The sequence below is a fragment of the Prionailurus bengalensis genome, chromosome B1 (genome assembly GCF_016509475.1).
Source record: "Prionailurus bengalensis isolate Pbe53 chromosome B1, Fcat_Pben_1.1_paternal_pri, whole genome shotgun sequence".
Classification (NCBI taxonomy): Eukaryota; Metazoa; Chordata; class Mammalia; order Carnivora; family Felidae; genus Prionailurus; species Prionailurus bengalensis.
Window position 1 is genome coordinate 31,149,989 of NC_057344.1, and position 8,735 is coordinate 31,158,723.

Consider the following 8,735-nt stretch of genomic DNA (forward strand, 5'->3'; position numbering starts at 1 on the left):
CACTTTTTGACTGTTAAATCACATTCTGTTTTTGAACAAAATAGTTGCTGGGTCATAAAATATATGTATGTTCACATTATTTAATACAATTAAATTGTTTTCCACAATATTATACTAATTCCCAGATCCACAACAGTCTCTTTTGCTCTCTATTCCTGCCAGCACTTGGTCTTGTCACAATATTAATATTATTATTATTATCATCGCCAAACTAGTGCCAAAAGTAATCTTTTGTCCTGTTGCTACATCCTCTCCCAGATTATAGTTTGTGCTTTTACTCTCTAACTGCAGTCTTTTAGTGAAGAGGAGTTTTACATTTTAATGTGTTTGAATTGTGTTTCTTACTGAAGAAATTTTTCTTCACATCAAGGTCAGTGGTAATTTGAGCCTCAAGCCACAGGAGAACTGATTGATGGATATAAATCTTCAGGTGGACACTCCCTACCACAGCAAAAGCTGAGAAAGCCAAGTTCACTCCTATCTTTCTTTGTAAGGTGCCCCCCTCTCCCCCATCATTTATTTTCTCATGGATTCTAAGGTCCCTCAGGGGTCCTACTTCCATTAAAAGTTCTCCGCCTGCCCTCTGCCTTGTATGAACCCTTGCATTTATAGTAGGACTTAAAGCATTTATAGAGCTTCCATTTGAACTCAGGTTCTAGGTATATAAGGCCTGGAAGGCACTTCAAGACAGCCTTTGGCTTCAGCCTAGCTAACTCTCTGGATTGTACTTTAGCTTCGTTTTGCACTCTGAGGATTTTCCTTGGTTTCTTACCACTTCTGGCATGTATTCAACAAGAGTTTTTCAACGTTTTTATTTATTTTTGGGACAGAGAGAGACAGAGCATGAACGGGGGAGGGGCAGAGAGAGAGGGAGACACAGAATCGGAAACAGGCTCCAGGCTCTGAACCATTAGCCCAGAGCCTGACGCGGGGCTCGAACTCCCGGACCGCAAGATCGTGACCTGGCTGAAGTCGGACGCTTAACCGACTGCGCCACCCAGGCGCCCCTCAACAAGAGTTTTTTAATGGTTTATCCAGACTTTAAAATTGTTTTGCAATGGGAGGATTTTCCGGGGTATTTTGGATGACTTATGGCCAGAAACAGAAGTCCAAACAATACATTTTAAGACAAGAAAAAAAAAAAAAAAAACCACTTATCATTGGGTGAATGGGTTTAATAGATAAGGGAATATAAGGGATAACAGTGGAAGACAGAGCCCAATTCTTGAACACAAAAGGAAAACCAGTAAAAGCCAAGGCAGATTTTACTCCAGTTTCCCTCTGAATAAGTGGGGGGCTCTGTAGATCTCTCCCCAAGTCTAAGTAAAGCTCCTTAAAACAATCTTCAGCCAGAGGATCACCAGTTATTTAAATTATAACAACTCCTAACATGTAATATTATTAATTATAATTATTTAAGTCAGTTCCATGCCCAGCGTAGGGCCCAACTAGGGGCTTGAACTCACCACTCTGAGATCAAGACCTGAGCTGAGATCAAGAGTAGAATAGGTAACCGACTGAGCCTCCCAGATGCCTCGATTGTTTTTTTAATTTTTATTTATTTATTTTTAAGCTCGACTCCAATGTGGGGTTTGAACTCATGACCCTGAGATCAAGAATTGCATGCTCTCCAGACTTAGCCAGCCAGGCACCTTAAGAAACTTTTTTTTAATAGAAATTGTAAAATATAAATATGATCCTGTCATCCTGTGCTTAACATACATCAATGTCAAAGGTTTTCCATTGTTTATAAATTTCCTAGCATGATGAATAAGGTCTTCCATTGTCTGCACCTTTGCATGGACTGTTGTCTCCACCTGGAGTTCCATTTTTCTTTTTTGTCCACCCAATTTGCTCCTACTCATCCTTTGAGAATGTATGTCAACTGCATCACTTCCATAACAGTTTCCTCCTTCAACCCCAATTCCTACTCCTGCACCGACGGTCTCTTCCTTCTCCTCATTCTAGTGAATCATCTACACACAAAACTGTGTTACATCACACCATGTTGTTATTTGTTACATTACCACTTGACCACTGAGTACGCTAGAAGTTATTTGAGCACCAGGCAGTATCCTAGACAGTTCCCTATCCCAAACACTCAATTATTGTGCCTAGGAAAAAGATGTGCAAAAAATTGGTCAAATGACCAAATGGAGTGTTCCAATTTCCTAATCAGGTTGGGAGGCTGTACATTTTAAAAATAAAATCAGGAATCCCATTCAGTATGAAATCTGTTTAGCAATCTATTTCAGCCTTTTCTAAATCTGTTAAAATAACAGTGAAGCTATAGAAAAATGAAAACAAAAAAAGCCTTGTATCTTTAAAAGCTAAGGCTAACAGGGGCGCCTGGGTGGCGCAGTCGGTTAAGTGTCCGACTTCAGCCAGGTCACGATCTCGCGGTCCGGGAGTTCGAGCCCCGCGTCGGGCTCTGGGCTGATGGCTCAGAGCCTGGAGCCTGTTTCCGATTCTGTGTCTCCCTCTCTCTCTGCCCCTCCTCCGTTCATGCTCTGTCTCTCTCTGTCCCAAAAATAAATAAACGTTGAAAAAAAAAAATTTAAAAGCTAAGGCTAACAGACAAGCCAATGATAGAATGTGATGGTGATCCCCACCAGTGATCTGATAGATACAAGTGAGCTAAAAATTAAGCATATCTAATCCTCACATTGCTAGATTTTGTTTTGGGTCACACAGGATTTCTGGAAATAAAAAGCCAAAGCACTCCTGTCTGGAAGCCCACCCTCTTTACTCCCATACTGAGGAGACATAGGGGTTGCACTAGTAACAATAACATGCTAATTAATCTTCAACACTTTGGGCGCTGACTTAAGATAGAAGATGAATTCTCCCATTCTCCTCTGCTTGAACATGTCTCAATGAGAGTCCCAGAAAACAAGCATGCAGGAAATAAAAGAAAGGTATGAGCTCCTCATAGGAGTGGGGGCTAACAGTAGCATGTTCTATTCATATAAATGCAATTCCCGGGAGTGAAATAAGCATAGTTTGTGTTCACGTGTGTATGTATGTAGGGGCAGGGCAGGGGTGGGGGTACAGCAGGAGGGCAAGCAGAACAGACTTTCTAGTGCACACAAGTCCTTTTCTTCAGTTTTCTTCAGTGCAACTGCGTAACAGAGGTCCAGGCAGTGAAAGAGGGTGAAGTTGCCTGTGTACTGAAGATTTCTCTTAGGAACCCATCCAGTCACCCTCCACACAGAGCCCCAAAAAGCAGATGAAACCATCAAACAATGGGGTGTCCCCACTTACAATTTATATATTTTGCTTATTGGTAAGCAGCGTGGCAGATTTCCTCCCATGAGAATGGGTAAAGATAATGAGACCAAAATGAGGTATACAAATGTTGTTTATAAAAAGTAAAAGGAGACGGGATCAAGAGGACTCGAAGAAAATCACAGCTCTGAGAATGAGCCACCGGCAAGCTTAGAAGCAAAAAATCACAAAGAAAGAACAAATGACAGCAAAAAAGTGTGTGTGGGGGGGGGGGGGGGAGAAATTGATGAGATAAAAAGAGATATAAATGAAATAGGAAAAGACTAGCACAAATCTAAAATTTTATTTTGAAGCATATATATATAATGTCAAGAAATTCTGGAAATTGGAGCGTATAGAGGGGGGATTTACTGTACCAAATACTAATAAATTATTGTATTAAGTTGGATTCCTTTGGAAGTTGGCTCTGAGGTGGAGAATCATATGTAGGAATTTTACCAGGATATATACTTAGGATCAACCCCTGTGAAAGAGTAAAAAAGCAAGGAAAGAGGAGGAAAGAGGCACTGACAGGTGCCTATAGCATCTCCTTTCCCTGAGGGGGTAGCCGGAACCAAGATGGCCCCTCAAAGTTGCCCAAATGAAGACAAGGAGCCGGATCTTTATTCTCCTGCAATAATTATGGAGTTCAACTTTTCACAGGAGGAGGCAGTTTAGCTTGGATGAGCAACTTTCTTTAACGGAGTGCTGTCCTAGGAAGTAAGTGGGGGAATTAATACCTCAGTCTCTCAGGAGGATCTTGGTGGTGTCTCACAGTATCCACTGAACTCCAGAAAGAAAATAAGTGAAACACAGTGATACCGGATCTGTATTCCTAGAACTGAAGAAGATCTACATACCTAGAATATGAATGCATATACAAATCCAGAATACAATAAAAGAATGTAGATAATTAGGAGAGGGGCACATGGGTAGCTCAGTCAGGTAAGTGTCCAACTCTTGATTTCGGCCCAGGTCATGAACTCATGGTTGATGAGATTGAGCTCTGAGTCAGGCTCTGCACTAACAGCGTGGGATTCTCTCTCTCCCTCTCTCTCAGCTCCTCCCCCCCCTCAAAATAAATGAATAAACTGAAAAAAAAAAAAGATTTGTAGGAGAAAGAATGGTTATTCAATAAATCTCAGGGTGACAGGGGATTAACAATTTTGACAAAATTAAAGTTATGCCTTTAGTTTACCCTATATTGTTTAGGATATAGACTTGCTATATGAGATCTGAAAGAATCCAAGGACTTCAATATGATAGTTGTATATGATCATTTTGTAATCTGGGTGGAGGAAGTGCAGGGATAGAATGGTGAATCTAATACATGAATCGCCCACTCTCTGCATGTTTCTAGATGTGGCACGAACACGTCGTGAGCAGCTAGATGGAGGACGAAGAGAGGATAAAGGCCCTCCCTTTGAGAAAAGACCCTGCAATTGCATGTCACTTACGCCCGCATTTCATTGGCCAGGTCATACCCGCAAGAAGGCTGAGAAATGTATTTCATTCTGAGTAGCCACGCATCTCGCCCAAACGCAGGCCTTTTACTTCTACGTTGGAGAAAGTAAGCATCAATATTGGAGACTACCTCTGTCACAGACACCAATTCCAGATGAATTAAACTTTTTTTCAGAAAAAATGAAATGACAACCATTGGCAAAAGCTTATGCCAGGATGTGGGAAATAAGTCCCCTCAAATATAGACATTAAAAATATTATTATAACCAAGTCTGTTGATCTAGGACTTGCATTTCTAGTCATTTATCCTGAGGCATGAAACAAAGATGTGTGCAAACATTTAAGTGCAGTGGGTATCACAACATTATGATGATGAATAAAAAAATGAGAACAAGAGATTGTTCAATATTTGACAATATGAGATACATAAAGTATTTTTATTTCTTTTGTCTTTATGTAGAGTTGATTCAGCCGACAATGGACTACTATAAAGCAATTAAATATTTTGGTGCAAAGAATATTTGATGTAATGGAAAATACTCAACACATGTTACTGAATGAAAATTTTTCAAAGGGGTATGTATAACATGAAGCTGGATTTTTTAAAATGTTTATTTATGTATTTATTTTGGAAGAGAGAGAGAGAGAGAGTGCACATAAACAGGGGAGGGGCAGAGAGAGAGCAGGAGAGAGAGAATCCCAAGCAGGTGCAGGGTCCCAGCTGTCAGTGCAAAGCCTGACTTGGGGCTTGATTCCATGAACCGTGAGATCATGACCTGAGCCAAAACCAAGAGTTGGGTGCTTAACTGATTGGGCCACCCGGGCGCCCCAACATGATGCTGGTTTTTGAAAGAGCATGTACACATCTAGGAAAGCTAAAAAAGTGTAAGACAAAATGTTAATCACAATGTGCATCACTATTTACCTATATACTTTACCCAAACATGTATAAAGTATCACCTTGAAAGTAAAAAATAAAATTCTTTAAAGGAATCGAGAGTCTAAAGTATTAGTAGGATGCATGAAGTGGAACACACAGCAGTCATGGGTGACTTCCGAGAGGATGGCACTCGACATGGCTCTGGAGGGCCCTTGAGGGACATAGGGGATCTTTTTATGTTTGGAAAAGGGAGGAGCATTTGTCATGGCAAAGTGACAAGGCAGAGTAAAGTTTGTTCAGGGAAGAGTGAGCAATTTAGTGTCTTGGAAGGATAAGCCTGGAAAGTCAGGCTGGAATGGGCTTACAAAGCGATATTAGGAAGCTTGAGCTCTTTCTCTTGGGATAATAAAGAGCCATGGAAGATGTCAGTTGGAGGGAGTTGTATGATTAGATTTGACTACTGAAATAGGCAAGGTGGATCGTTCCAGTCCCTCTCCTCCCCAACTGTGCCATCACTTCCTGGCAGATGGCCAGGAGAATCCTGGGGTTTTCAGCTCCCCTCTAGTTTCGGGAGTGCCTCACTTTGAAATTCATCATTGTACCTTGTGTTCTAAAATTCATCTGTTGGAGCCTCATCCCCAATATGATGATATTAGTAGTGTTTATAAGTCAGCCCGTCTGTGGTAATTTATTATAGCAGCCTCCGTGGACCAAGGCACACTTTACTATTTGAATGTGTTTCTTTTCGCCAGGCGTATGCAGTGTTCTTCACCTCCCCAGCCCTCGTAACATTTATTTCATTTCTATTTCCACATATACTTTTGTATAAGTGCGTTAACATGATTATATCAAATAAGCTTTCTTCATGCATTTTGATAACAAATTTTGTTCGTTCCATAGTTTTTTTTCCCATGTATACATACATAAGTATGTATTTATGTATGTATTTATATACATAAATATGTATGAAGTTTTCCAAAAAAATGGGATCATATCACACATGCTTTACTGAATGTGCATTCCTTTTTCTCATCAATAACTGGAACTATCCTCCAATTAACTGATACAATTCTAAGTCATTCTTTTCAAAAGTGCACATCTTGTTTCTATGCAATATATTTTCAGTCATTTTATCATCTATAGCTTTACTTTACTTTTTGTCTAGTTTTTCATCACCACAATGCAATAAACATTCTTACATATGTTTGCTTCTGTAGCATACCTTAAAAGCAAAGTTGCTGGGTCAAGGGTAGGTGTCATTATAATTGTAAGAGGAAGCGGCCAGAAGGAGTTTCAAAGAGGTTTAACGCTACATTTCTAATGGCCTTGGGAAAGAACACTGTGTTGTAGAGATCTTCACCAGTGATAAATATAATAGCTTTTCGGCATTATTGTTGCCAGCCTGATGGATATAAAATGATATCTTATTATTTTTATTTGCATTTCTCTGGCCACTAGTGAATAGCTGGTGTGGTGCTCTTGTCTATTGGAGCTGTACTTCAAGAGTTATTATTTATATCCTGCTTTCCAAATCTTCGTCCCTTCATAATCTTTTTTGATATAGGGCCAGCTGACTGGTCAATTTAAATTCTTCCTGGCCTCTGTTGACACAGTGTCCCTGAGTACTGTTAGAATTCACATTTTAAAACATGAACTGACTCCTCTGTACGAGTGTCTCCCTCGAGAGCCTTAGTATGCCTTACCCAAGCCAGATAAACTCTAGGCAGGAGGAATTGGGAAGTTCACTCACATCCCTCTTCTGGGGAAAAATGGGTGTGAACAGTACACAAATCCCTAACTCCTAAAACACCTAAATGAGTTCAGTGCCTTATCGAGAAATGCAGGTCTGCAGCTGTGGGATAAGGTCTCTGCGTGTCAAACACCACCTTTGAAAACATGAACTAGCTTGCAAATAAAGCATTCTCTGGGCATAACAGGATTTCAGAATGACAGATGTGACTCTGGGCGGTCTTGAAGGATACTCTGGGAGGGTGGTATGTTTCTCTCTCATTGATTGCTCAGTGTCTGTGCTCACCATTCTAATCTATTCCAGCCAGCTGCATGCGGCAGATTATTACCTAGTCAATGTGGAACACGGCCAACCGCTGGGGAGGCATCGGACGTTATGCCATCATGTCAAGCAGTCACCAAGACCAGCCCTTTCCCCTGGAGCCCGTTAACAATTAAAATGTTGTGAATTGCTCTGCCTTCTTGTCACTACAGTAAAAAAAAAAAATCGAGAGAACTCAGCCTTGCTGTTTATGACTAACATCATATGGGTTGCGAGAGGACTAAAGCCCAGCAGGAATTCTCTGCTTCTAGATGCCCCCCCCCCCCCCCCCCCCCCCCCCCCCCCCCCCCCCCCCCCCCCCCCCCCCCCGCCAAATATCCCTCTGCCCACCACATCCTCATCCAGGGTTAACTGAGAGCACAGCCTGCTCCAACTGGTTCTAACCTGTTTGCTCCAAAATGATTTAAAAGAGAGAGAGAGAGACCTCTCTGCTTCCTTTTTAAGGTAGTAATCTCTTTGATACCAAAATAATTACATAACCATAGACATTAAAGAGGAAAAGACCATCCCTGTACATGTGACGGGTCCCCAAATCACATCAAGAAAGATTAAATGACTTGCCAATTACAGGTTATGTGTGCCCTGACTGTAACATGAGGATTAGAATGTTCACGGATGATTTTCAGGGAACGTGCGGAACCCCTAGAATTGTGTGAAAACTTTGTGTCTTCTTTTTTGGTGGGCAGGAGTCCATGGTTTTTATCAGATTCTCAAATGGCTCCCAGGTCGAAAGTGACTTAATAAGAGTTACAATTCCAGGGGAAGCTCAAGTCCTCACTCCAGTGGCCAGGAGGGACTCTCATAAGGATCGGACCAAGTTAGAAACTTCGAAGATATACAATAGGACCCAGGCAGCAGAATGAAGAGAGCTTTTGGTGGAGAAGCAAAGATGGTGATTCTCTTTCAAATTTAGGATCTATTCTCTATGTGCTCTGTTTTCTCATGAGGCAGATGCGATCACGTGGAGCTCTGAGTGTCCTCTGTTTGGGACTTTCCTTCATTCTTTGATGGCCGAGGGACTCTATGATCAGGCTTAGGGCATGGAACCCTGGA

The 8,735-nt window shown here is 41.3% G+C and overlaps 1 long non-coding RNA gene across 1 annotated transcript; it reads left to right on the plus strand.

The window, feature by feature from the left end:
* Nucleotides 1–4,476: 4,476 nt before the first annotated feature.
* On the plus strand, nt 4,477–7,813 carry LOC122467638. The gene is made up of 3 exons (XR_006293033.1): nt 4,477–4,837; nt 5,192–5,307; nt 7,665–7,813. It is a non-coding gene; the product is annotated as an uncharacterized LOC122467638 (long non-coding RNA).
* Nucleotides 7,814–8,735: the final 922 nt, after the last annotated feature.